At 45.3% G+C, this 27,708-nt stretch overlaps 1 protein-coding gene across 2 annotated transcripts in view; it reads right to left on the reverse strand.

The window, feature by feature from the left end:
• ATXN7L1 (ataxin 7 like 1) overlaps positions 1-27,708 on the reverse strand; it is a 280,604-nt gene that overhangs the window by 83,997 nt on the left and 168,899 nt on the right. The window contains exon 1 of one of the 2 annotated variants that reach the window (XM_049783161.1): positions 4,977-4,994. The exons of the other annotated variant lie outside the window; for it this stretch is intronic. The gene's annotated coding sequence lies outside the window, so the exon portion shown is untranslated. Of the gene's footprint in view, positions 1-4,976; positions 4,995-27,708 lie in introns of those variants that run through there. 2 annotated transcript variants of the gene reach the window in all.

Below are 27,708 nucleotides of genomic sequence, written 5' to 3' on the forward strand. Positions count from 1 at the left end.
GGACAAAGGAACTGAGGAGGTCTGCTAAGATATCTAACTGGAACCAGACATGGCATAGGACAAAACTTGACTCTATTAGGAACAAAGAATTTTGATAAGGATATAGAGAAGGGCATGAAAAGTTTCAAGCTCTTCTCTTTGACAACGCTATAGCAACGGGACTCTCTACTAGGTAGAAAGATCCATATGGGAGCAGGTTGAGCAAGTAGATATAAACTAACTTGATCATATAGGTGCGTGTGTTTCCAGCACACACTGCTGGGCACATATTACTGTATTTTCCGGCGTATAAGATGACTTTTGAGGGGCTGGCGAGGTGGTGCTAGAGGTGAGGTGTCTGCCTTGTAAGCGCTAGCCAAGGAAGGACCACAGTTTGATCCCCCGGCGTCCTATATGGTCCCCCCAAGCTAGGGGCAATTTCTGAGTACTTAGCCAGGAGTAACTCCTGAGCATCAAATGGGTGTGCCCCCCAAAAAAAAACAAAAACAAAAACGAGGGCCTGGAGAGATAGCACAGCAGCATTTGCCTTGCAAGCAGTTGATCCAGGACCTAAGGTGGCTGGTTCGAATCCCAGTGTCCCATATGGTCCCCTGTGCCTGCCAGGAGCTATTTCTGAGCAGACAGCCAGGAGTAAACCCTGAGTACCGCTGGGTGTGGCCCAAAAACCAAAAAAAAAAAAAAAAAAGATGACTTTTGAAATGAAAAAAAGTCAACCGAAAATCAGAGGTCATCTTATACACTGAGTATATCCCAAAAAACGTTTTGATATGCCGCTAAACGAAAATTGTCTGGATATTGCCACAAAAAGAATTTTCCAACTCAATCCTGTACCAATCATTGCAAGGCTGCTCGGACCGCCTCTCTATCTCAGCCAACCCAAGCAGGCATTTTATTTTATTTTATATTTATTTTATTTTATTTTATTATTTTATTTTTTGGTTTTTGGGCCATACCCGGCGGTGCTCAGGGGTTACTCCTGGCTATCTGCTCAGAAATAGCTCCCGGCAGGCACGGGGGACCATATGGGACACCGGGATTCGAACCAACCACCTTAGGTCCTGGATCCGCTGCTTGCAAGGCAAACACCGCTGTGCCAAGCAGGCTTTCTATGCATGCAAATTATACAATGTTCTGTACGAATCTACACTGTCAAAAGCCTGCTCAGATTGGCCAGAGTCAGAGAGGAAGTCTATTACAGTATAACCTTTGAACCTTTGCTTGTTGTAAGTGGTTCACTGTGGTACATACAGTTGCAGCATAGGAACGTTGTCTTATACAGCGACTTATACAGTCTTATACAGTTGTCTTATACAGGCCTAACCCTATGTTTTAACTGTAAAATTAGGGGTTGTCTTATATGCCAGAAAATACGGTACCTGCACACAAGCCCTCCTGGAGTATGTTTTCTCTCTCTCTCTCTCTCTCTCTCTCTCTCTCTCTCTCTCTCTCTCTCTCTCTCTCTCTCTTTCCTTTCTCATAATTAAAATTTAAAAGCATGAAACATGGGGCTAAGTGATAGCATAGCGGTAGGGTGTTTACCATGAATACAGCTGACCTGGGATGGACTGGGTTTGATTCCCTGCATCCCATATGGTTCCCAGAGCCTGCCAGGAGTGACTTCTGAGCACAGAGCAAGGAGTAATTCCTGAACTCTGGCAGGTGTGGCTCAAAAACTCAAAAAAGAAAAACATAGAGAGGAGGGCTGGAAGTTACAGCCCACCTCATGAAGCTCACCACAAACAGGGATGAGTTTAGCTAGAGAAATAACTACATTGTGAACTATCCTAACAATGAGAATGTATGAAGGAAATAGAAAGCCTGTCTAGAGTACAGGTGGGAGTAGGAGGGGAAGGAAGGAGATTTGGGACATTGGAGATGGGAATGTTGCACTGGTGATGGGTGGTGTTCTTTACATTGCTGAAACCTAAACACAATCATGTATGTAATCAAGTTGTTTAAATAAAAAAAATATATATATATATATAAAGAAAAACGGACCCGGAGAGAGCACAGTGGCGTTTGCCTTGCAAGCAGCCGATCCAGGACCAAAGGTGGTTAGTTCGAATCCCGGTGTCCCATATGGTCCCCCGTGCCTGCCAGGAGCTATTTCTGAGCAGACAGCCAGGAGTAACCCCTGAGCACCGCCGGGTGTGACCCAAAAACCAAATAAAAAAAAAAAAGAAAAACATATAATAGTATTACTTCACTATATTTTCTTCCTAAAATTCTTTTCTGTTTGGGAGGTCAGGCAACAAACCCAAAAAGCCTGCCAGAATTATCAGTTGGTGGGATCATTTCCCATACTAGGTAGGACAAGAGGATTTCAGGTTCAGCTTGAAAACTGACTTGCAGAACTGGTGAGGTGTGAGGTATGTACCATACAGGGGCTCCCCACAGATGTTTTTGGTGGGGGGGCAATACTCAGTAGTGCTCAGGGCTTATTCTCGGCTTGAGCTTAGGGATCACTCATGGTAGGCTTGGGAAACATAGGGTGCTGAGGATTGAACCTGGGTTAGCTATGTGCAAGTGCCCTCCCTGCTGTACTATCACTTCACATCACAGACTTTTTTTTTAAATTTTTAAATACTATATTTAAGTAACATCACAGACTTTCATCAGTCCTAAATTTTCTAGGTGCTTCCCAGGGTGACAGGTAGAGAGAAAGTGGTTGAAGTTCCTTCTTGAGACTTCCACCCTTCTCCTCCACACTTCACATAAGATACCAGTGGAGCCTCTACCAATAACACACTCAAAAGATAATAACACAATCAAAAGACTGGGGAGGGAGATAGCTATAGACAAAAGGAAGCTCCCAGCCAGCCCCATTACCTATACCCAGACATACTGTAGGATGTATGTGATGCAGGCATGATATTCACAGGCATGTGTTCATAGCCACAGATTAAGGAAAGCCACTGAGACATACAGAGGCCTATGGGCTGGATACAAGAGTAGCAAATCTCAAGCAAGGGCACATAGCTGATAGGAATCTAGCCACAGATTCCATACCAGGAATGCATGTACTGGGTAGAGAATAATGTAGGGAAAAGATTAGGTCAGCATGCACTGGAGACAACCAGATGGAAAGACCAAGACAAGTGGTGTCATACACGAGGAATCCAGACCCATCTACCTGAACTGTACAATAAACTTTAACTTCTTAAGCATCTGAGTTTTGTATCCAAATCTTTCATACAACTCAAGAACCCACCATAAACTCAGGAATAAATCTACCTTCATACTACCATATCCAGGCTTATCCGAATCCTACCCCAACAGACAGGAGAAAGAGTATAGGGAAGCCCAGTAATAGACCCATTGACAGTGCTACTAGAATCAGTTGAGAACTTTTTTTTTAACTCTTCTGGTCTTGAAGCCAGCTCACACGGTTTGCAGGGGACTATGAGGAGGGGAAGGCCAATGGATAAAGACCATGCAGGAATTTGAGCTTAGCAGATCCCAAGGAAAGCCCAGCTGCCAGTCTTTTTCTTCTGGGACCAGGGGCTTCACTGGTCCTCCATCAATTTGGTAAGGATTAGCACAAGAAAGCACTGGGCATACTCTAAAATGTATAAGCCTGACAGCAAGAAAGCCTTGTCATTCTTCTCGGCAACTTGGACACCCAAACAAGCAAAAATCTCCCCAACTTTCATTTAGATGATAGAAGCATGGAAGGAAAAAGGAAAGGAACCCTTGGCAACTCTCAGCAGTTAAAAGGACTCCATCAAGCCACAGCCTAATGGTCACTTTTATTACCTTGTAAATTTCCGTTTCAAGTGTCCACTTTCATGACTGTGCACTCAGGGTCAGTGGTGCTTGGGGAAGGGAGGCACCTGGTCCCAGTGGGATCCAGGTCCAGCATCCCAGTTACCACAATACTTAGAAAATCAATCTTTTTTAGGGGGGAGGAAATGATACTTACCATTTTTTCTCCCTCTGCAATTTGTTTGGTTTAAAATATTTAACCCGAGGCACAATGAAGTGTCTCATTTACAACCTTCTCCTGGACCATTAGACTGGGACTTCACACTCATTATGCTGATGAACGTGCTACTTACCCATGCAAATTCCAGAATCCGCAGCCGACAGAGAGGGGAGGTGTTCAAGGTACGTTTATCAAGGGCTGATCTAATTACACCGGCATTCAGAGGGCAAAGCGGAGCAGTTTTAAGCCAACTGTTCTAGTAAATATGGGAAATCCTTTCACAGAGCACTCATTCTGACTTAGTGGATTCCAACCAGCAATGCTTCATTTCTCATACAAACCCACACGAGGCCCCAAAGAAACTACCAACAGACCAGAAAAGCAAACAGATAACATGTATATTTAGACACCCATAGCCACCCTCACCACCCCACTCAGTCCCCAAGTATGACTCCAAGTGACAACAAACGCAGATCCAGGAACTTTCTGTGGTTGGTTTTTTTAGGGGGGGTGGCCCCCCAGGATCCCGGAAGGGTCACACCCCCTCTAGCACCGGCTCCCCTCCCCACACATACTCTCCGGGCTTCTGGGTACCCAAAGCTGCTCCCGTGCACTGGACCAAACAACTGCTATAAACCCATTTTAGGCGCTGGAAACAATACTCCAATCACTGCATCCACCCGCCTCCAGGGCCCAGGAGGAAATGGCATCACCACTTTCATTTTACTCTTTTGTGACCGACCTAGGCAAACAACACGTCCGCAGACAATGACAAGAGTATCTGATGTCGCAGGCTGGAGAGCCCCAGAACGTGAGATCCGATGACCTCGCTGAGAAAGAAAGTTTTACTAAGTCACACTCGGCTGCACACGCAGGGGGCTCCTCCTCCGCCTGCAGGAGCGGATTTCACTTGGCATTGGTTAGACTAGAAAACGTTCCTGCATCCCCAGTTCTTTAAAAAAAAAAATAAAGTCTATAAATAACCCAGGATCATCAAAATTATGCAAAACATCTGCTCGAAGAAGAAGAAATGTAAACTAAAACCACTTACACACACAGAGAGATAGAGACTCGGGCTGCCAACTTAATCTGATTCTACGACGACTGTAAACACCGTGTACTTTTGGAACCTGAAAGCGATCCACATGAGCCCGGATGTCATCACCCAAAACAAAACAAAACAAAACAAAGCAAAACCCACAGCTAAACAAAAATCCACACGCCCCAGCCCAACCCCCCGAACAGGGCAGGGTGACACGGTCCCCGCACAGTCCACGCCCAGCGGCTGACCTGCACGCCCGTCACCAGCTCCCCACGCCCCGCACACGCCAACTGTTTTGACTACAGGCACTTGTTCAACAGAGTTTCAGGTCCTACCAGTTGGACACCAGAAGTTCACAGAACTGACCCGCTGCCAAGAACAACAAGCACAGAAAACAAGACGGCAGCAGCCCCGTGCGCGTGTTTTTTTGGTGAACTGTTGATGCAAGCCCAAACCCATTGGGCCAGGCGTGGGGGCGGGGGCAAGACTTAAATAACAAAAAAGCAAAAAAAGATGACCACCTTGAAGGAAGTGTAGAGGCTGGCCCTTAAAGGACAGCCGTCAGTCCACTTTATTGGTGGGCTGGGAGTGAGGTGGGGTGCTCAAAACACCGCCAGCGGGGGAGGGGCAGGTGTCACGTGATCCGCTGTGGTTATTAGCAGGAGGAACTGGGTGCTGCCCTGGAGCATCTTGCCCTTGGCCCTGGACTCCAGAGAATTTTTTTTTTTTTTTAAATGCCGGAGCATTTGGTACACATCTGGGTGTGATTGTAAAAGCTTTGGAATCTGGAAGTTGGTCCGTCACATAGGAGGAAAAAGGGGGTGCAGAATGGAATTTCTTTCTTTTTTTTGGGGGGGGGACCCTTCCTCACTCTGAAGGTGGAGTCTGGAGTCACTACTAGTAGTGTTCAGGGAAACCTGTGTTACTGGGGATGGAGTCTGGGTCTCAAACACGCAAAGCTGCAACCCATTGAGTCATCTCTCCATGCGTGAACGGAGTTTTTAAGACAAAAACAACAAGAAACAATTGTTCTGGGTAGTAAGGTCAGAAGGCCACTTAGGAAGTAAATGGAGAAGGAGGTTCTCCCTTTCCCCCTTGGAGTTTAGGGTTACTTGGGTCCACTATCCTCTCAAATCAGGACTGGAGTGAGAGTGAATAGATATTTCCAGCTGGCAAGACCATCAAAAGAGATTATTTCGATAAATAGCCTATGTAATAAGGCCATCTATTTCTAGCCCAGAATGTGTGGAGTATCATCTCATTTTAGAACCAAGACAATCAACCAGATAAAATCAGAGTTATCAGAGAATGTGAGAAAAAAAAGTTCCCAGAGAACTGGAAATTTAATTTTATTATTGATATACTTTTATTATTTTTCTAATGGGGGCCACACCAGGACATTCTGAGAGGATCACGTGGAGCTGAGGATGAAACTCAGGGCCTTGCACATATTGGCATTGGGTCCAAATACCTGATATACCCTTCAATCAAGAGGGAGAAATTCTAAACTGCTGAGTGGATTCAAACCTAATACCCCCTTCTCGTAACCCCCAACACATATACCCCTAGTCTATCTCTTTCTCTCTAGGTATCATCTATGTCTCGTATGAAGAATAAAATGTTGACCCTGCAGCTGGAGAGGTATGTGGTAAACTTTGCTTTGCACACAGATGAAGCAGGTTCCATCCCCAGTTCTTCCTAGAGTGATCCCTGAGTGCAGAGCCAGGAATAAGTCCTGAACACCGTTACATGGGGCTCAAAGGCTAAAAAAAAAGAAAAAAAAGAAAAAAAGTTGTTGGCCCTTTCCCACTCCAAAGATTTAGGGTAAAAGCCACAGAGACCACGGGCCCAATTTTTAATTATTCTGGAGAGTAAATGCTGTCTCTCTGGTTCTAGAGCTTACACGATGATAGGCACAACCCACACATCGCTGCCTCTTTTCTCTACAAGAATCCACATCCTTAAAATGGATACAGAGACATCTTCTCTGGGGGTTGGGACGGAAGCCCACCAAAATGGAATTGGCTGACACTTAAAGAGTATGGGCAACATAGAGCGGGACAAAGAGGGAAGTCTGGGGTGGTCAGGGGACCCTATTGAAGAGAAGGTGCAAGTTCAGACTGGGACCTTGTACAGGGACTTTGTACTTTTGGGTACTGAGAAGCACCCTTGGGATGGGGCAGATGCAGACTGTTCTCATGCATTAAAGGAGGGAACTGAAATTCAGAGCCTGGTGTCTGCCCCAGGGACAGTGTCCTGCACTGGTATTCTGCTTTTTCACACAAAGAATTTTAACTAGTGGCAGTGTGGGGAGGTAGTACCAGTGGCTCTGAATTCAATCCCTGGCACCACCATACCACTAACCCCTTTCAGCACCACTTAGGCCCCTTGAGACCACTGAGTGCCCCCCCCCCAAAAAAAGACAGGGGACAGAGAGATGGCATGGAGGCAGGGTGTTTGTTTGCCTTGCATGCAGAAGGATGGTGGTTCGAATCCCGGCATCCCAGGTGGTCCCCCGAGCCTGCCAGGAGCTATTTCTGAGTGTAGAGTCAGGAGTAACCCATGAGCCCTGCTGGGTGTGACCCAAAAACCAAAAACACAAAAAAACCCAAAAAACCCAAAAAAACCACAGCAGCACATAAATACATAAAGAGTGGGGTAGGGATATGTCTCAGGAAGACCAGAGATGGGTTTGTTCTCCCACTCCACATGCATGCACCCCACCCCACCCTAGCATGAGGTCAGGCTTTATTCCCACATTCATAGAAAAGGACTAAGATTTAGGGGAGGCTACAAATCACCGGGATACACTGCAGAACATGGAAAGCACTGGATTCGCTAGTTCTTAACCCCATTCCTTCTTGCCTGTTCTATCAATCAGGTCTCCACATATGGTAGGATTAGAAAAGCCAGGAAAGCTGTTTAATTAGAGGAGCACATTCTTGCTTTTGATTTTCTTTTTCCTTTATTTATTTATTTGTTTGTTTGTTTATTTATTTATTTGCTTGTTTGGGCCACACCGGATTGTGCTCAGGATTTACTTTTGGCTCTGTGATCTGGCAGGATTCATGGGACCATGTAGTCCAAAGGATTGAACCCAGGTTGGCTGTGTGCAAGGCAAGCACCTTCCTTACCCACTATATGGTCTCTCTAACCTTCATCTCCCACGTTTTTTTCTTTTTCTTTTTTGGTTTTTGGGCCACACCCAAAAGTGCTCAGGGGTTACTCCTGGCTCTGGGGTAAGAAACTACTCCTGGCAGGCTCGGGGGACCATGTAGGATGCCGGGAATCGAATCCGGGTCTGTCCTGGGTCGGATGCATGCAAGGCAAACACCTACCACTGTCCTATCACCCTGGCTCCCAACCCCATGTTTTTTTTTTCTTCAAAGCTCCCTGTCCTTCAAGTTTTTCAGTAAGGTTCACAGCTTGTGTTCCAGAGCTTCTTTTGCGGCATTCAGAAGAAAGCAATCATCCCTACCACTTCTTTCTGCTTCACCAATGTGCTAACACCGGCTCTTCACCTAATCCTAGTCTATGAAGCCAGAGCAGAATGTCCCAGCAGGCCTGCCAAGCTGTCCATTATGCAGTCTAGACCGCCAAGGTGTGTTTTTTCACATGCAGAGAGATTTGAAATAGCACACACAACACCACGGGGGAACCATTTTTCAATAGTTAGGCTGAGTTCTTTGGCAATAGAGGTCACTGAAAACACTGGACCAAGTGAAGGTTTCTAGTATTATACTCCTCCTTGGTGCAAGGTGACACACCACAGCTTGCCATGGGAAGTTATTACTAGTATGTGATACATGGCACAAATTCATGCTGCTTTGCACTTCCTCTGAGAGGACATAGCAGCTGGCCTTGAGGTCTGTTGAGGTGAAAGGAGACATTTCTCAGGAATCCAAGCACTCAGGGTCATGACCAGAGATGCCAAATGTGGAATGCACGAGGGGAGGCAGAAGGTTGAGGATTAGAACGTTCTAGAACATTTTGCAACTGCCTTATTTATTTACCGCTCCCTTTTTCCCCCCTCCCTGAAAGCACAGCATAGCAAAACAGAGAACCACGTTTTCAGGTGGACTTTATGTTGAATCTCATAAAGCAGTCAGAAGCCCCATCAAATTGACAAAAACTCCAGAGACTGTGTGGACAAGACACACAGCTGGTTTCTTTGAGACTGTTTGGGTGACCACATAACATTTGCATCCATGTTGCCTGAAAAGACTGTGATGACCAGGTACATGACAAGAGTCTCTGCAGAGAAATCTGTGGGCTTACGTACAATATAAACTATAATAAGAAGAGTGCTTGTCAATCATCAACTGTGACTCCTCCAAGCAGTGAGATTGTTTTTTCAAAATGAAAAAGTAGGACACATGATTTGACAAGCATTGGCAGATTTAGGATAGACAGAGCAGGCCATTTGAAATCAGAACTTCAGGAGCAAGAGAGATGGTAAAGGGCTAAGATGTTTGGCTTGCACATGGTCAACCCCCATTCTGTTCTTGGTATCACATATGGTTTTGCAAGCTCTAACAGTAGTAATCCCTGAGCACAGAGCCAGGAGTAAACTGAGCATTGCTTTGTATGCCAACCTCTCAAAACAAATATCAATCAATTAGTTCATATATCAATCAATCAATCAATTCAGAACATCTAAAAATCCATGAAAAATGGATAACCAACAAACTTGTATTACCAAGTGAATAAATGTGGGGTGATAGAGGCTGGAGTGATAGCATAAGAAGTAATGCTCTTGCACTTCATGCAGCCAACCTAGGTTTGAACCCCAGCATCCCAATGTGGTCCCTGGAGCTCATCAGGAGTAATTCCTAAGTACAGAGTCAGGAGTAACCCCTGAATGATTGCAGGATGTGGCCCCCAAACAAAACAAATCAAAACAAAAGTGGGCTGATTAATAGGGACCATATGGACTATTGGCAAGAAATTTGTGGCAGTTAATAACAGAGCACTTAGCAAAGTTAGTACTATCACAGTCCAAATGGCCACTACCTGGCTAATGTAAAAGTTATAGAAAAACTTTTAGCTAAGATTTCGGAAGACAAATGTGGACAAAGCTGGGGCTTTATGCCCATGCTTTGGCATTCAGGCCACTCAGCTTCAGCACTGGGAGCACAGAATATATATACATAGGAAGAAGCTAGGCGGTTGAGGAAGGTTTGACAAACTCACATTGGATGCAGAGAAATGGCAGGGGATGATTTAGGAAAAGATAGAAAGGCAAGGTAAGCACACTGGTATCACTGGCTATTAGCTTGACTTTAGCCCTTAGGTGGCCAGACTCATGCTGCACTAAATCTAATTTCCCCGTTAGGACCTGCCATTTTCTTGACACCCTTAATTTTTACCCTATTACACGGACTCCCTCCTAGGGATTGAGCCTGCCAGCCTAATCTTACCTGGGACCCATTTTTAGTATAATCCTTGGTGATGTGGATTCAGGACCAAAGTCAAAGCTTAGTTTTACACCTATGGCATCACCACCCCTAGAAGTTTTAGAAGGGTGTCAACTGTAATCAGTTTTAGCCAGGACCACACCACAATGGCTGGTGGCAATGCCGGTGAACTGGAATCTAGATAGTAAGTTCTATAGGGCTAGTTCTGAATCTCATGGAGTTTTGTAGATTAGGGGCAAATCAGAGCCAGGAATAAGCACTGAGCACCACTGGGTATGAGGTCCTGTCCCCTGAACAAACCAACCCCAAAACTCTGATTATGTTTGCAACACAGATTTTTGTATGTTTTTTGTTTTGGGTGATGCTGGAGGACAATATGAGGTGCTGGTAATGGAACCAGGGTCCGCCTCTGAAAGAGAAAGCCTCAGTTTCCATTTGCCGACTGTTATGAACAGTCCCATTTTTGACTGCCCTCCTAAGCTTGCTTTTTTTTTTTTTCTTTTTTTTTTTTTTGGTTTTTTGGACCACATCCAGTGACGCTCAGGGGTTACTCCTGGCTATGTGCTCAGAAGTCGCTCCTGGCTTGGGGGACCATATGGGAGGCCGGGGGATCGAACCACGGTCCATCCTAGGCTAATGCAGGCAAGGCAGGCACCTTACCTCTAGTGTCACCACGCAGGCCCCTTTTGTTTTCTTAATTTAACTTTTAGCCAAACAGGGCAGCCTTCAGGGATTGATTACTCCTGGCAGAGATTCCTGGGGGTGGGTGGGGAATACAAGATGCAATCCCTCACCCCCAACTCTCCAGCCCCTCCAGAGCTCTTTCTAAACAGGAAGTTAACAATTCTCCAAGACAGTGAAGAAGGCATTTGCTGCCTTGCATGTAGCCTACTGGGTTTGATGGCATCCCATATCACCCTCTGAGCCTGCCAGGAGTAATCCCTGAGCACTATTAGGTGTGCCCCCACCCAAAGAAAAAAGAAAGGAAAAACAATAAACGGGGCTGGAATAGCACAGCAAAGAGAGTATTTGCCTTGCATGTGGTTGACCCAAGTTCAATTCCCAGTATCCCATTTGGTCCCAGAAGCATCACCAGGAGTGATTCCTGAACACAGAACCAGGAGTAACCCCTGAGTGCCGCAGGGTGTGGCCAAACAAAATAAAAACTAAAGCATAGGCATACTGGGAGGCCAAGATAATGAGTGATACGTCATATAGATGACCAGATCGTTGTTTAATCCTTACACTCTCTGTACCATTCTTGTGAATCAATAAGAAATGCAGAAACCATGGGCCCGGAGAGATAGCACAGTGGCGTTTGCCTTGCAAGCAGCCGATCCAGGACCAAAGGTGGTTGGTTTGAATCCCGGTGTCCCATATAGTCCCCGGTGCCTGCCAGGAACTATTTCTGAGCAGACAGCCAGGAGTAAGCCCTGAGCACCGCCAGGTGTGGCCCAAAAACCAAAAACCAAAAAAAAAAAAAAGAAATGCAGAAACCAATTTTCATTAAAAAACAAAAAGGACAGAAAGAAAGCACAGCAGTAGGGCGTTTGCCTTGCAAGCAGAAGAACGGTGTGGTTTGAATCCCGGCATCCCATAAGGTCCCCTGAGCCTGCCGGGGGCGGCTTCTGAGCGTACAGCCAGAAGTAACCCCTGAGTATCAATGGGTGTGACCCCCCCCAAAAAAAAGTCTACTCAAAATCTAACTTTAAAAGAAAAGGGAGGGGGGCAGAGTGGTAAGGCATCTGCTTTGCATGTGCTAGCCTAGGAAGGATGTGTGTGGTTTGATCCCCCAGTGTCCCATATGGTCCCACAAGCTAGAAACGATTTCTGAGTGCATAGCCAGGAGTAACCCCTGAGCGTCAACGTGTGTGGCCCAAAAACAAACAAAAAAACCCCAAACAACTCTTTAACTTAGTCCTATACTAAGTTTCTCCAACTCTAAGTCTAAACATCTTTATTACTCAATATTTTCACTTTTGAAAATATTGAAGAACATGGGATATAGCATGGAGGTATATAGCAGAGAGATAGCATGGAGGTAAGGCACACGTGTGCCTTGCATGCAGAAGGATGTTGGTTCGAATCCCGGTATTCCATATGGTCCTCTGAGCCTGCCAGGAGTGATTTCTGAGCATGGAGCCAGGAGTAACCCTGAGCGCTGCCGGGTGTGACCCTAAAACCATAATATATATAGAAGAACCTAGAAATTGGGGACAAATACAAAGACCTGTGACCACCACTCCTGCATCAGTACCCACTGTTACCTGCATCACTGCAATCAAGGCAAGTATCCTACACCACTATACTATCTCTCTTAGACCCTTTTTTTTTTGTTTTGTTTTGTTTTCGTTTTTGTTTTTGTTTTTGGGCCACAACCTGTTGATGCTTAGGGGTTACTCCTTGCTATGCACTCAGAAATTGCTCTTGGATTTGGGGACCATCTGGGACGCCGGGTGGTCGAACCTCGGTTTGTCCTAGGCTAGCGCTTGCAAGGCAGACACCTTATCTCTAGCGCCACCGCTCCGGCCCCTCTCTAGCCCCTTCTAATACAGATTTTAAAAACTGAAGTTTTTAAACAGACAGCCAGGAGTAACCCCTGAGCACTGCCAGGTGTGGCCCCAAAACAAAACAAACAAACAAACAAAAAAAAGCAAAAAAAAAAAACCTGAAGTTCCTCTTAATGTGAAACATAAACATATGGATATCTTTTTTTTTTTTTTTTTGGTTTTTGGGCCACACCCGTTTGACGCTCAGGGGTTACTCCTGGCTATGTGCTCAGAAATTGCCCCTGGCTTGGGGGGACCATATGGGACGCCGGGGGATTGAACCGCGGTCCGTTCCTTGGCTAGCGCTTGTAAGGCAGACACCTTACCTCTAGCGCCACCTTCCCGGCCCCAACATATGGATATCTTGATGTTAAGTAACAAATGTAGGAATTTAATTGTTTAAATAATTTAAAGATGTATTTTTTATTTTTTCCCCAGTTTTCTTCTTTTACCCTCCAATCAAATAGGTACTTTCAAAGGTTATGTTGTGGTTCAAATTAAGGAGAATGTAAAAAGGGTTTTTATTTAAAAGTTAAAATACTGTATCTTCAAAAAAAATTGCAGGTACTTTGTAATAGGTATCTTTCCAAAAGATCTTTATTCAGCTATTCTTTTTTCTCTTAAATGGCATACTTTGAACATTATTTGATCCCTTTTTTGATAAGGTCATTGTTAAGGGCATTCATTTCTACATTCTGCTGTAAAATAATAATGATTTCAAGGCCTAGAACCCTAGGTTTCAAACTTCCTGATCTGAGTGAAGAAATAAATTTTACAATGCAACCTAGTTTGCACATACATGAGACAAAAATTCAAAAGGATGATATTTATCTTTACTGAGTAAAAAGACTTTTATTTTCTCCTCTAGTTTCTATTTAAAATGTTGAACAAGGCTGGAAAGGTAGTCTCTAAGGGCTAGAGGGGAAGCCTTGCCTGCAGGGGATATGGGGTTCAACACCCAACACCACTTGGTTCCCAAAGGCTTTAGGATTTTCATTTTGCCTTATTTGCCCATAGTCTGGGTTCTTAGTCTGGGCCTGACGGCTTTCATAGTTCTGCTCAAAGTTCTAAAGGCCCCACCTTGGAATCCTATGTATAACATGGACAAACACAGGAGCGATTTCTGAGTCAGAGCCAGGAGTAACCAGGAGTAACTCCTGAGTACTGCCTAGTGTGGCCCAAACTCCTTACCCACGCTAAAATCAAATCAAATCAAAACAAACCATGGACAAACAAATGACTTGAAAAGTTTTACACTGCAGTATTTACAGACATTTTTTGAAATAGTGTTAGTTATATAGGATTACTCTCAGAATAAAAAGGGCAATTTTCCATTAGAAGAAGAGCTAAAAGTCTATATTGTGATGGCGTGCTGCTACTGTAAGTCCTTCTCCTATCGGGATGCTGATCAACATTCTTTTCCTTGTTCTTTTGGCTATATTAGGAAGTGTTCAGGGGTTAACCCTGACTCTGCAATTAGGAATCACTTCTGATGGGCTCAGGTGACAATATGGGATGCCAGGGATCGAACCTGGGTCATCCACATGCAAGGTAAGAATCTACGTAATCCACTGTTTCTCCAGCTCATGCTGTTTCTTTTCTTTTCCTTTCTTATCTTTTTTTTTGGGGGGGGGCACATCCGGCAGTGCTCAGGGTTACTCCTGGTTCTGTGCTCAGAAAAGGCTCCTGTCAGGCTCAGGGAACCATATAGGATGCCTGGGATCAAACCCGTGTCTATCCGGGTCAGTCGTGTGCAAGGCAAACGCCCTACTGCTGTGCTATCACTGTGGCCCTGATCATTTTAAAACATTTATTCAACTAGTACCTTCACACACTTTCTATGGGTATGCTCTGCATGTAACTTTGTGACTTACATGTTGAATAAGGGGCCAGAGAGAATGGCAAAACAAACAAACAACAAACAAAAAACACAAACAAAAAATAGAAGAAATCACATTTCTGTCACTTCTGAATTGATTTACTGTGATTGTTCTTTACCCCACCAATAGTAACTGGTTCTTACACATCATAATTGATCACTTTCTCTAGATTAAATAAGTTTTATTTATTTATTTTTAGTTTTTAGGCCACACCCAGTGATGCCCAGGGGTTACTCCTGGCTATGCACTCAGAAATCACTCCTGGCTCGGGGACCATATGGGATGCTGGGGGATTGAACCAAGGCCGTCCTAGGCCAGTCGCATGCAAGACAAGCGCCCTCCCACTGTGCCAATGCTCAAGCCCGAGTTTTTTTTTAATTTTTTAAAAACTTAATTTTATGAAAACCATTGTGATTTCCAAAGTCCTTCATAGTTGGGTTTCAGACATACAATGAATCAGAGCCAATCCCACCACCAGTGTTGATCTCCCTCCTCCAATATTCTCAGAGTCCATCCCATACCAATCCCCTGCTCCCCAACCTGCCAGTATGATAGGCCCATTTTAAGTTTAGATTGTTAAAATTTGGGTCTCTTGATTCCATTGTTGTTTTCTTTGGCTTGTATATTTAGTTCTGTACTTTTTTTTTTAATACTATCAATGCACCTGAGACTGTTTGGCCCCTGGCTCCATCCTTTCATATTTGTGTCTCTCCTCTTTCACTCATTTTCTTTCCTTCTCCTCACTATAATCTGGAGTCAGTGATATTCGAGACAACTGCCATTTAGACCATTGTGTTTCTTCATGCAGTTATTCTATATATCACATATAAGTGATATCTATATTATCCTTCTTCTTCTGGCTTACTTCATTTAACATATCTTTTAGTTCCATCCATGTTGCTGCAAATAACATGATTGCATCTTTCCTTACAGCTATATAGTATTCCATTGCATATATGTACTACATCTTCAGATCCACTCATCTGTTGTTTATAAAATTTTTTTATTTGGGGGGGGTCTCCCAAGGCTGTTCAGAGGGCTGGAGGGCTGTCCTGGAGATTCCTGGTAAACTAGGCTGGTGGTTTAATGTGAGAGCTTGAGGATATGGTATTCTTCAAGGACCATAAGGCTATCCAAAGTGGTATTGGGAGTGTTCCAGGATACACCCTATGAGATTTATGAGGTCATGTTGCACTCCCAACCTCTGTGTCATCTCCCTGGCCTCCCTAAATTAATATTTTTTGGGTCACACGCAAAAAATTTACTCCTGACTCTGTACTTAGTGATCATCCCTGGTGTGTTCAGGGCACTAAATGGGGTGATGAAGATCAAAACCAGGTTGGATTTGACGAGCAAGGCAAGTGCCTTCCCCACAACTTGTCCAGATCCCCTAAGTTAGTTCTATAAAAGACTAGAAACAGAAGGCACTTGTCTTGCATATGGCCAATCTGGGTTTGATCCCCTAGCACCCCATATGGTCTCCTGAGCCCCACTGGAAGTGATCCTCGAGAATTGGCAGATGTAGTCCCCAAACAAAAATGAAATACACAGAAAAGCAAGAAACAAATTCACTGATAATATTAAAACAAAATAATCACTGGGATTATTAGTAGGAGACTTATTATAATACTATAGTGAGCTTTAATCCTCACAATACCATAATGAGTTTGGTATCATCATTCCCATATTCAGACAAGGATATCAAACTGATATGGTGGAAATTTCCGTCTGTAGAGTGAAAACACAAGTATGGCTTCATTAGACTGAGCTCCAGCCACACATGGTACTCCTGAGAATGAACCATGACTGTTCTGCAGGAACTGATGCACTCATGTCTACTCTCATGTCCTTTCCTGTTATACTATCGAATCATGCCTTTTTTTTGGCATTTTGTCTTATTTTATCAAAAGCTTTTTTTTGTGTGGGGGGAGGGGAGAAGCTTGAAGGATATAGGAATTTATGAACCAGCTTTCTGGTTCTTTTGCTTTTCATTATTTTGATTGACAAGTGGCCTTAAGGGATGTCTAATGGCATCTCACGTGTGTGAGCTGGAAGGAATCAGTCCCCAGGAATCTGTCACAGGAATGGCTGTCTCTGGGGTGCCAGGCACGCTGGCTCATTCTGCTCCCCCCGCCAGCCTCCTCCCTATTGCCACGCCGGACTACTGAGAGTCTTTTGTTTTGTGCATCTGTGACTTGGTGCACAGTGTTCTTTGCCTGGAATGCTAGTCCACCCTTTTGTTCTTCACCTTATTTAACTCTTTGTTTTTCTCTCAAGACCCAATATGAGACCCCTGTCACCCTGCCCCATTGTCAGGTCTCAGGGAGTTCCCTGGTCGGCACCTACACTCCAGCACCTTGCTCAAGGCACTGCTACTCCTCTGCTCCACTCCTAACTGCCAAAATCAGCCCCTTTCATGGCTGTATCACCCAGCAGGCCCTCCTAGTACATTAGTGACTGAAGGGATAAGTCAGGATATAATTAGCTAATGCACAGCAAAAATGGAGGAAATGCTAGGCTCAGCACATCAGCAGCTTCCAGAGGACAGAGACTATCTAACCTTAATTACTTGTCTTTGCCAGCGCACTTACAAATGATTTTTTAAGCTTAAGAGCATAAGGGTGAGTTTTTGTGTGAGGCCACCGATGGTCTAATTCTGAAGGCTCTGATCCTTGCCTGTTACAGAAAACACAGTCTCTGGAGAGAGGTTTCCAGTGCAGCAGTTCCCACATGCCTGGCCTGATGGCATCCAAAGGCACTTCATAGAGTGTGGGGTGAATTCGGGAGTGATCTGATGTGGCCACATGCCACGGCCCCATCAGGGATTCAAGGAGACTTGCTGATGCTGGGGTGCCCCTCTTAGTGGAGAAATCCCAGCGTGGTCCCAGGGGCAGGTTCTGAGGAGTTCCGCTGCTAGGTCTGACCGTGGGACCTGAGCCTAATGAAATAAACAATTCCCAGCATCGCCTGACCCTTTAGAATGTCATTCTTCCTAACCACACTGTGCAGATAAAAATAATTTAGTGATTTCCTCCCACTAAGTTCTTGGGCACAGACCAAGAAAACTGCAGTGTGGCTGTTCTGATGCTACTGTACAATTGTAAATATTTTGGCTTTTCTCAGTCCGTATCAGTGTTTATCAGCAGGGATGCACCTGGCACTTTGGTGGGACAATTCCTCCCTGGGCTGCATCCCTTGTCCACTTCAGAGAATTTAGCACCTCAGATACGATCAATATTAGCTGCTATCTAGCCCCAAAGAGGCTGTTTCCAAACATTTCTTGGGGATGAGGGTGGGGTGGGGACTTGTCACTAAAACTGGCATTCCTGGTGGGGTAAGCTTTGCTTTATTTGGCAACAGGAAAAAAATTTTTTTTTGATCACACCCGGCAGTGCTTAGGGGTCAATCCTGGCTCCACGCTCAGAAATCGCTCGGGGGGACATATGGGATGCCTGCCGGGATTCGAACCACCATCCTGCTGCATGAAAGGCAAATGCCTTACCTCCATGCTATCTCTCCATCCCCATAACAGGAGATTCTTGGAAAGGACCCAAGATGCTGTCTAAACCAGGGTTTAGACCAGGTTCTGAGAGTGAGAAGGAACCATGGACTCAGGGGCTGCAGAGACAATGCCTGTCTTTGGGTGAATTCCAGGGCCCTTGAAAGAAGTCCAGGCACTAGGGTTGACCTCACAGGGCCAAGAGATGACTGCAGTTAAGCAGAAACCAAAATGGTGTAAAGGGGACAAAGACTGAGCAGAAGGGCTGGAGAGATAGTGCAGGGTTAAGATACTTATCTAGCATGCAGCTGAGGCTGTTGTGACCATGGTTCCAATTCTGGCACTGCATATGGTCTTCCAGATATTGCCAGCTGTGGCACCTGAGCACTATTGGATGTGCCTCCCCAATAAAAAAATATCTGGAGAGATATTACAGGGATTAAGGCACTTACCTTGCATACCTTGCATCCGTTCAACCTCAGCATATCATACAGTTCCCCTAAGCCCTGTGAGAAATGACCCCTCAGCATAGAGTCAGGAGTAAGCTTTGAGCAGGACCAGATGTGGCCAAAGGTTTTTCTCTGCAAATAAAGAATGAGCACCACAGGTCTGGGGGAGAGCTCAGAGCACTGGCCTGGCCAGTGTGAATGGGAATTCAATCCTGGTGTTACAAGGCAGGGTTCTGCTTTCTGTGAACCCAATTCTGCATGGCAGCCAGACGTGTGAGCCCTGCAATTACCAGTGATGCAGAGCCAGGAGAAAGCTCAAAGGACTGGAGCACATGTCTGGTGTGTCCTGGATCTCCTGCCCAATACATGCCTCGAGCAAATATTGCCTGGGCAACTTAGTTTAGGCATCGCCTGCCTGAGCCCTGAGCACTGAGTCTAGTATCACTTGAACGGAATGGCCTCTGGAGCCTTAAAGGAGGCCAATTCAAAACAGGAGTGTGAAACTCTTGTGAGCACCACAATTGAAAACTTAAAAAAAAAAAAAAAAAGTGTGACCATGGTGAGGATGTGTGTGAGCACCTCAATAAAGAAGAGTTACCCATGACTAAGCATGAGGCCCACAACAGTGTGTGTGTGTGTGTGTGTGTGTGTGAGAGAGAGAGAGAGAGAGAGAGAGAAAGAGAAAGAGAGAGAGAAAGAGAGAGCGAGCGAAAGAGAGAGAGAGTGAACCCAGTGATCCTAGTAAGAAGCAGCAGCAGAGAAGAAAGGCTGTTGTTTCCTAGCTCCACACTGACTCTCTACACAGCTGCAGAGTCCAGCTAGACTAATGTAGATACAGACATCAGCCTCTGTGCCTAGCCCTCAACCCACCTTGCCACTGCCTCTGCCGTGATCACACCCCACAGATTCCACCTGCAACCAAGAATTTCCAAAGTGGCCTTTAGGCAGATGGATCTCAAAGGGGACTCCCAAACCAGCCAGAGAGAGTCCCCCTGTGTGTTGAGAAGGGGACTCTCAGGCACACCTGTTTGGGCCACACCTGGCAGTGCTCAGGAATGACTCCTGACTGTGCTGGTGGGTTGGGGCAATCTTGGTGGTGACACTCTTGGTGCTTGGAGGACCAGCCAGTACTAATACTAGGGATTGAACCTATGTCTCCCTAAGGCAAAGCATAGAAAGCACAGCTACCTCCCTGACTCAGAAATTCCCTCCTTCCTGGGAAATAAGTTCTGCTTAGAAAGCCACACTACATCTGTTTGCACAGTGTTGTGATTTTTGCACCAATCAAGCCTAACAATTAGAAGAAAATAGCATTCACTTAAGTGAGAAATGGACCATGCTGCTGATGATCGGGACCATGTCCTCTGGGCTTTCTGTTTGAGACTGCAGCCTTGCAGTCTGATGATTCTGTGTAAAAGCTCTTGCCTTTCGAGCAGGAGTGCTAAATTTGATGGCCAGAGTTATTCACATGGTGGGCTGATCAGGGTCCAGGTTGTACTTGCACCCTGGTGCCACAGAGTGTGCAAGTTCTAGGACCCTGAAGCTGGGTGTATTCAAGTCACAACTGAAGGTCCAGCTCTCAGCAGACACATGTACAAGCAGAGCCACTAAAAAAACATGTGAACCACACAAACACAGTTATCATATCTGCATTCGTTTATGTCCATAGTCTCACTTTGTTCTTGAAAAAGATGTAAACCAAGCCATGAAAAATCATGAGTACACTGGCCATGGAGCTGAAAGCTTCAAATCTTGAGAGGAGATGGTAGGCCAAGTTCTGCTGCATCTATCAAAAAACCCCAAATCATCCCAAACCCAAAAAACCCCAAACCCAAAAACCCACAATCATCAATGGTCCAGTTTTACCACTCCTCTATGGCTCTCTGCACAGACACCAATCTGACCAAAACTCCAGGCATAGTGGTATTTGGACTGATATCACCAGGACTTTTTTTTTTTTTTGGAGTAGAGTGTAGGTACCCTCTCAATGCTTTCTCATACTTCTGGATATGTGGTCATGTTTATGGCCATGTGACAACTCCATTTTTGTTTAATACAGACATCCCTGTAAGGACACACCAATTTAAATGCCAATGTATCTGAAGCCACCTAATCTGAAACAAAATAAGTAACAGAATGATCAATTAGCAACAAGAACTTGCTAAGCCTTCTGACAATGACTTTTTTTTTTTTTGGTTTTTTAGGGCCACACCCATTTGATGCTCAGGGGTTACTCCTGGCTAAGTGCTCAGAAATTGCCTCTGGCTTGGGGGGACCATATGGAACGCTGACAATGACTTAATGACCCATTGCTTCCCCCTGTGGCCCTGTAAGATGAAGTGTGGGTCCTTCTTTTTTGGGGGGTCACACCCGGCAGCTCTCAGGGGTTACTCCTTGCTCTACACTCAGAAATCACTCCTGGCAGGCTCGGGGGACCATATGGGATGCAGGGATTTGAACCACCATCCTTCAGCATGCAAGGCAAGTGCCCTACCTCCATGCTATCTCTCTGGCCCCATTGTGGGTCCTTCTTGAGGGAACTGTAAGTTGTTTTCTTATCTGCTGACCTGACCATTCCTGAAAAACCCACAACTCCCTCCTTCCTATCTTCAAATAGCCAGGAAAGGGTCTATAGGGGTTGCTGGTAGAGACCTCTGGGCAACACACAAGACTTTCAGAGAAAGATTTAAGAACTCAGTGGTTACTATAGAGTACTAGAGGTATAGACAGGATCTCAAGCCCAGGACAGAGGATTCAGGTGAGCCCTGGATCCATGGCAACAGTGAGACCTGCTGAACTGACATCCATGCTGGACCAGATCTCACTGTAGGCAGTCAGGGACCCACTAAGCTGAAGACGCCAGAATTAGTAGCAAGCCTCTGGGAACTCATTTACCAGGGTGGGCAAATGGTCACAGACCTGTGTAACTTAAGTAAAGATTTTGCTGCAGCTTGCCCTGGCAAATCAGGCACAGACATGGATTCAAAACCAATATACAGCCATGATCATAAGCCTGGAAACTCTGGGCAAAGAATTTGAAGCTTAGAGACCCACGTTTCCTCATCTGAAGAATGGAGCCATTACATCTATTTTCCAAAGAAGGTTGTGGCATCCATTGAGAGAACTGGATATATCTCGCCACATAAAATTGCTTATTAACTCATGTATTGTGTGTCCCATATTTTATAATTTAGGGTTTCTTTGTATCATGCTTTATAAATCCTAAATTTATAAACTTCTAAATTTCTCTGAAGGCCAAGATGAAAACTATTATTAAAAAGAACAAGAAGGGTCTGGATTGATAGTACAGCAGATAGGGCATTTTCTTTGCACTCAGACTACCTGGGTTTGATCTCCTGCATCCCATAATGTCCCATGAGCACAGCAGGAGTAATTCCTGAGTGCAGAGACAGGAGTAATCCCTGAGTATCATTAAGTATGGCTTAAACACACACACAACCACACTCACACACACACACACACACACACACACACACACACGGCCAGAATGATAGTACAGCAGGTAGGGCACTTGCTTTGCATGTGGACAACCACAGTTTAGTCCTTAGCTCCCCATATGTTCCGCTATGCTCTGCCAGAAATAATTCTTTTTTTTTTTTTTTTGGTTTTTGTACCATACCCGGCGGTGCTCAGGGGTGACTCCTGGCTGTCTGCTCAGAAATAGCTCCTGGCAGGCATGGGGGACCATATGGGACACCGGGATTCGAACCAACCACCTTTGGTCCTGGATCGGCTGCTTGCAAGGCAAACGCCGCTGTGCTATCTCTCCGGGCCCCAGAAATAATTCTTGAGTACACAGATAAAAGTAACTCCTGAGCACTGCTGGATACAGAAACAAGCAAACAAACAAGATACCAACAATACAACAAAAGAACAAGGAAGCTATTCTGGGGTGTAGTCCAGTGGGAGGGACAGCATGTGTGAGGCCTTGGTTTGATCCCCCCCGCCCCCGCATATACTCACACACATCCCAAATGAATATTAAAAATCTATAAAAGTCAGTCTCAAAACAATGATTGCTAATATCCATGTAGGGCTCATGCCCCTAGTACTGTCAGATAGTCCACTGAAGGACTCTCTCACTTATGAGTGGCAGAAATTCACATTATGCCCTGGCTCTGTTTCAATCACTATTACTTACTACACTTGGTAAACTGTCAGCAGTGGCATTTCTATGAAGAATACACCTCTGGGGCCAGCAGAGAGCTCAAAGGATTGGAGCATATACCTTGCATGTTCTGGGCCCAGATTCCATCCAGGTTGCCTTACAACAGCAGGCTAGAGTTCCACCCCACACAAAAGACTTCCTCCCACTGGAAGAATTAGAAAACATACCCCAGAGATGGGCAAGTATGAAGCCACAGATCAGCTCCAAGAACTATGAGCAAATAGGTCTGCGATTCAAGTCCTTTCTGAACCACACTGAGTCCCCTGTTCCTACTCAGCCCTATGGACAGACATAAGCAAGAAGCAGATTTTCACTTTGTGGCTAGGGCATTCGACCACACCAGGTAACTTGTGGCAAAACAAAGGCAAGGGATGTGCTTGTCTCCCTCTTCCAAAATAAAGAAAAAGGGTGGGGAGAAAGGTTAGAAGAGAAACCTTTAGGGAGTGTTCACTTACCGTTAAGCCATCAAATTTGCTCTTGAATAAGAAGGGGGAAACCAGGAGAATGCAAAGCTTTCTTGAAAGTCAAAGAAAAAGGTGATGCAGCTTCAGTATATAAATTATAACTCCACTGGGATAAGTCATTAGTTACTCTTCATATTCCAGGAAAAGCTTCAATGAATGTCAGCGATTAAAAAAAAAAAAAAAAAAAAAACAGGAGCAGACCTCCTATTTCCATGATTCCTGATAATACTGTCTTAAACTGTTCCCTTAGTCCTTATTTATTTATTTATTTATTTATTTATTTATTTTTGGTTTTTGGGTCACACCCAGCAGCACAGAAAATCTCCCCTGGCAGGCATGGGGGACCATATGGGATGCCAGGATTTGAATCACCGTCCTTCTGCATGAAAGACAAACACCGGACCTCCATGCTACTCTCCGGTCCCAGCCCTTAGTGCCTTTTTAACAGGTAGGAATACTACTCAGCTATAAAAGAGGCAAATTCTGTCATTTGCAACAACATGTATGGACATGACAGATCTCAAGCTTAGTGAAATAATGTAGTAGATGGAAAGACAAATGCTGCAAGATTTTACACCCATCTCAGAGTGTTATATGCAGAGAAGTCAAACCAATGGGTGAACAAAATAAAACAAAAACTTCAACAATAAGATCAATATAGTAGGAGCTAATAGAAAAAGTAGAGAAGAGGGATAACTAAGTCAAGGGATCAACTGTACGAAGGAGGGAAGAACAGAATTTTGCTTTATCTTGTTTCTAATCATATACTTCTGTTATCAGGACTTACTCCTAGTTCTGTGCTCAGAGATCACTCCAAATGGGGCTGGGGGAGGGGACTGAACATGTACATAGGACTGAACCCATGTGCAATGGTTATGCCATATGCCAGGCTGTTTCCATCATTATTATCTACTACACTTGGTAAAACTGTGAGCAGCAGTGAAGAATACACCTCTGGGACCAGCAGAGAGCTCAAAAGATTGGGGCATGTACCTTACTTATACCTTATTTGCTATACTCTATCTGTCCTAGAATAGTACTTTTAGTGGTGAATTTAATGTAGTGTAGACATATATCAAGCTTTAAAATAATTATTATTTTTCGGAGATGTTTGGGCCATACATGGCAGTTCTTGGGGAAATACTCCTAGTTCTATGCATAGGGGTTGCTCCTACTAGATTTCAGGGAATCATGTCCTAGCAGGCCACAAGCAAGGTAAGTGTCTAAACACCTGTGCAGGGGCTAGAGAGATAGCTTATTGGTAGGGCATTTGCCTTGCATGCAGCCGATCCAGAATAGATAGTGGTTAAAATCCTGGCATCCCATATAGTCCCCCATGCCTGCCAGATATGATTTCTGAGTGCAGAGCTAGGAGTAACCCCTGAGCGCTGCTGGGTGTGACCAGCCCCTCCCCCCCAATAAAACAACCCCATATGTACAATGTTTCTGGCTCTGTCAATTTTGAATGATGTACATTTGAATTCATATACTTTAATATTATTTTTTAATGATGAAAATACAGTTCTCCTTTAAAACAATAACAGCAATAACAAAAGACGAGATGTAAAAACAGGGATAGAATGACCTCTGAAGTTAGACAATTCCTGTACCTGCCAATGACCTGCTGCAAGACACCACAGTGGAGAGCCAGAGAAACAAGTTCAGTGGTAGGGTGCTACCTTGCATGCAGAAGACCTGGGTTCAATCTCCAGTATCCCATATGGTTCTTCAAGCACTGCAAGGAATGCTGAGTGAAGAACCAGGAGAAACCCTATTACCAGGTGTGGCCCTAAACTCCCCCCAAATACAAACAAAAAGATACCATGATAGGAATAGGGTTCATGGGTCCCTTACCCCCATGGCTCCAGCCCCTTATCCACAGGCACATCAGGCCAAACAGCGAGGATCTGGTCTGAACAAAAGGTAGTTCTGTGTTCTAAGTGTGCCACTCAGGTATGAACTGAGTGATCAGAAGAACCCAGACAAATGGGATTTGTGTCCACAGACCTCATAATTTCAAGAAACTACAATATTGCTGGCTTCTCTCATGCATCCAGGAAGATAGGGCCCCTTCCCAACTTCTGCATGGGATGCAAGAGTTTGCCAAAAAGACAGGGCACAGACTTAGGCACACTGGGAACTCCCCTGCAAGGATACATCTCTTCACACATAGTTTCCATCTCAGCACTTACAGCAAGAGAGGCAAGTGTCACCAGCTCGGTTGGGGTGCGTGCTGGCTGGCATTCACTTGGGGCAAGCCCAGGTCGCAAACAGCAGGGCAGGGATTCAGGTCGGCTGTTGTCCACTCACATGGGCTTTGTGCCTGCCAAGACATGTGTCAAGGCTGCATACAAAAATAGAACAGGAAGTCCGGAACAAAACAAAAGCCAGAGAGATGGTGGAGCTCAGAAATGCAGGTTAGGGAGAAAGCCTGATCTTGTGGGGAAAGCTGAGAAAAGCATCATCTTCTCCACAGACAGGAAGTCAGCACCAACATGAGGGATGGAAGCTGGAGATCAAGTGGTTGGTGGCTCTTCCATATTCTACCCAGATTCCAAGATGAGCAAGAGGAGGGACAAGGGACAAGGGACAAGGGGTCACCAGGATCAAGGACACAGCCCACAAAAGCAGAAAATTTCTTTTTCTTTTGCAATTCATAGCTGAAGGGCAGACATATGAAGGTCAAGGAAGAGAGAAATGGCAGATGGATGAGGACGCTAAGAGCATGTTCCCCTTGTCATCCCCCCTGCCTCCTCCCCTCTTCCAATAAAAACACATTCCTTTTTACTTCAAGAAGACCCTTATCCACACTCAGTGTTGTGAGGCTCCCAGGGCAGTCAGAAAGGTGAGATTAAAGAAGGTCCACATGTGAAGTTCCTGCCTGGTCCAGGACAGCCTAAAACAGCCTAGAAAGGAATATCTATTCAGCCATCCTCAAGCTTTAGATGATCTCCTAACCCAGGCTGATTTAATCCCTTTTCATAAATATCTCCTGGGCCCTATAACTATCATAGAAAGATTGTATCATATGCCACAGCATCTGAATGACAAGGGCTGGCATCTGGGCAAATCCTGAACCTCACTGCTTGCTTCTTTACGTAGTCTGCTGCTTAGGGAGCCCCAAAATAGAGCTCACAGTTCAGTTCTTGAACCTGAAATGCTTGTCTGGGCACTTCCCCCTAGGCCTTTGGTTAATTCACCAATACCCACACAGAGTGTAGATGTGAATTACCAGAGATAACATAGGTTCATTTCTGATTTAATAATACAGAAACCTTCCCTCTCTCTGGTTTTTGGGTCACAACCAGCAGTGCTCAGGACTTATTCCTGGCTCTGTGCTCAGGGATCACTCCTGGCTGGGTTCAGGGAACCATATACGGTGCTGGATGAAACCTAGGTCGAGGTCAGCTGCATGAAAGACAAGTGCCCTACCTGCTGTATTATCACATACCTCCTTTTTCTTCCTAAGAAGTTGGTGTTTTTGGGGGGCATTCATTGGAAAATCCCAGGGCAGTTCATCCCAGTGTAGCAGAGCCAAAGTGAACCTTAAAGATACTCTGAGAACAGTTCAGACTCCTTGCACCTGACAACGCCTCTATCACTTGTCCTTCTTTCCAGACCTCAGACCAGAGGGAGAGTCCTAGACCCACACACACCAGGGTGCTCTCTTTTCCATCCAACCGCTTCTCCACTGATCCTTGGGGCAACAATGCTCACTGCAGCCCCAAGCTGAAGTCTGGCTTCAGTCAGGAAGGGCTTCCCCCGACCTCTCTCAGGGCAGAGGTTGGTCAGCTGGTGGTGGGACAGTCTGGGGGATCACCGTGGACCACCAAAAGACAGATGCTGTTCAAATCTCTGGTGTGACTGATGCCTCCAGCTTCAAACTGGGGAGGGAGCAGAGAAAGGGAGGAACTGAAGGTCTGACCTATGAGCATTGTGTATTGCAGACAGTCAGGGGACATAAGGGCACAGCATCTGAGCTGCTGAGCTGCTGGAACACTTCCTGGGTTACTTGCACAGTCGCCCTTAAGCAGCTCATTGTCAGTAACCGGGTATGGTGAGGCCACCAGGTCAGCTGAAGTGCAGCCCCACTGGCCTCTCCTATAGCTCCAGGCCAGCTGGTGTTCTGCAAGGATTGGGAGCGGGGGCTGCTTCCCGCACAGGGATAACATGGGATCAGGGGGAATATACAGTAGCTCTGCACTGCCACTGGCTTGGGCTCATTCCTTTGGGACCTTATTTTACAAAACCTATGAACCCCCTAGACCAGAGCAGAGGCCTCCCTAAAGCAAGT

Source organism: Suncus etruscus, chromosome 1 (genome assembly GCF_024139225.1).
Source record: "Suncus etruscus isolate mSunEtr1 chromosome 1, mSunEtr1.pri.cur, whole genome shotgun sequence".
Lineage (NCBI taxonomy): Eukaryota > Metazoa > Chordata > Mammalia > Eulipotyphla > Soricidae > Suncus > Suncus etruscus.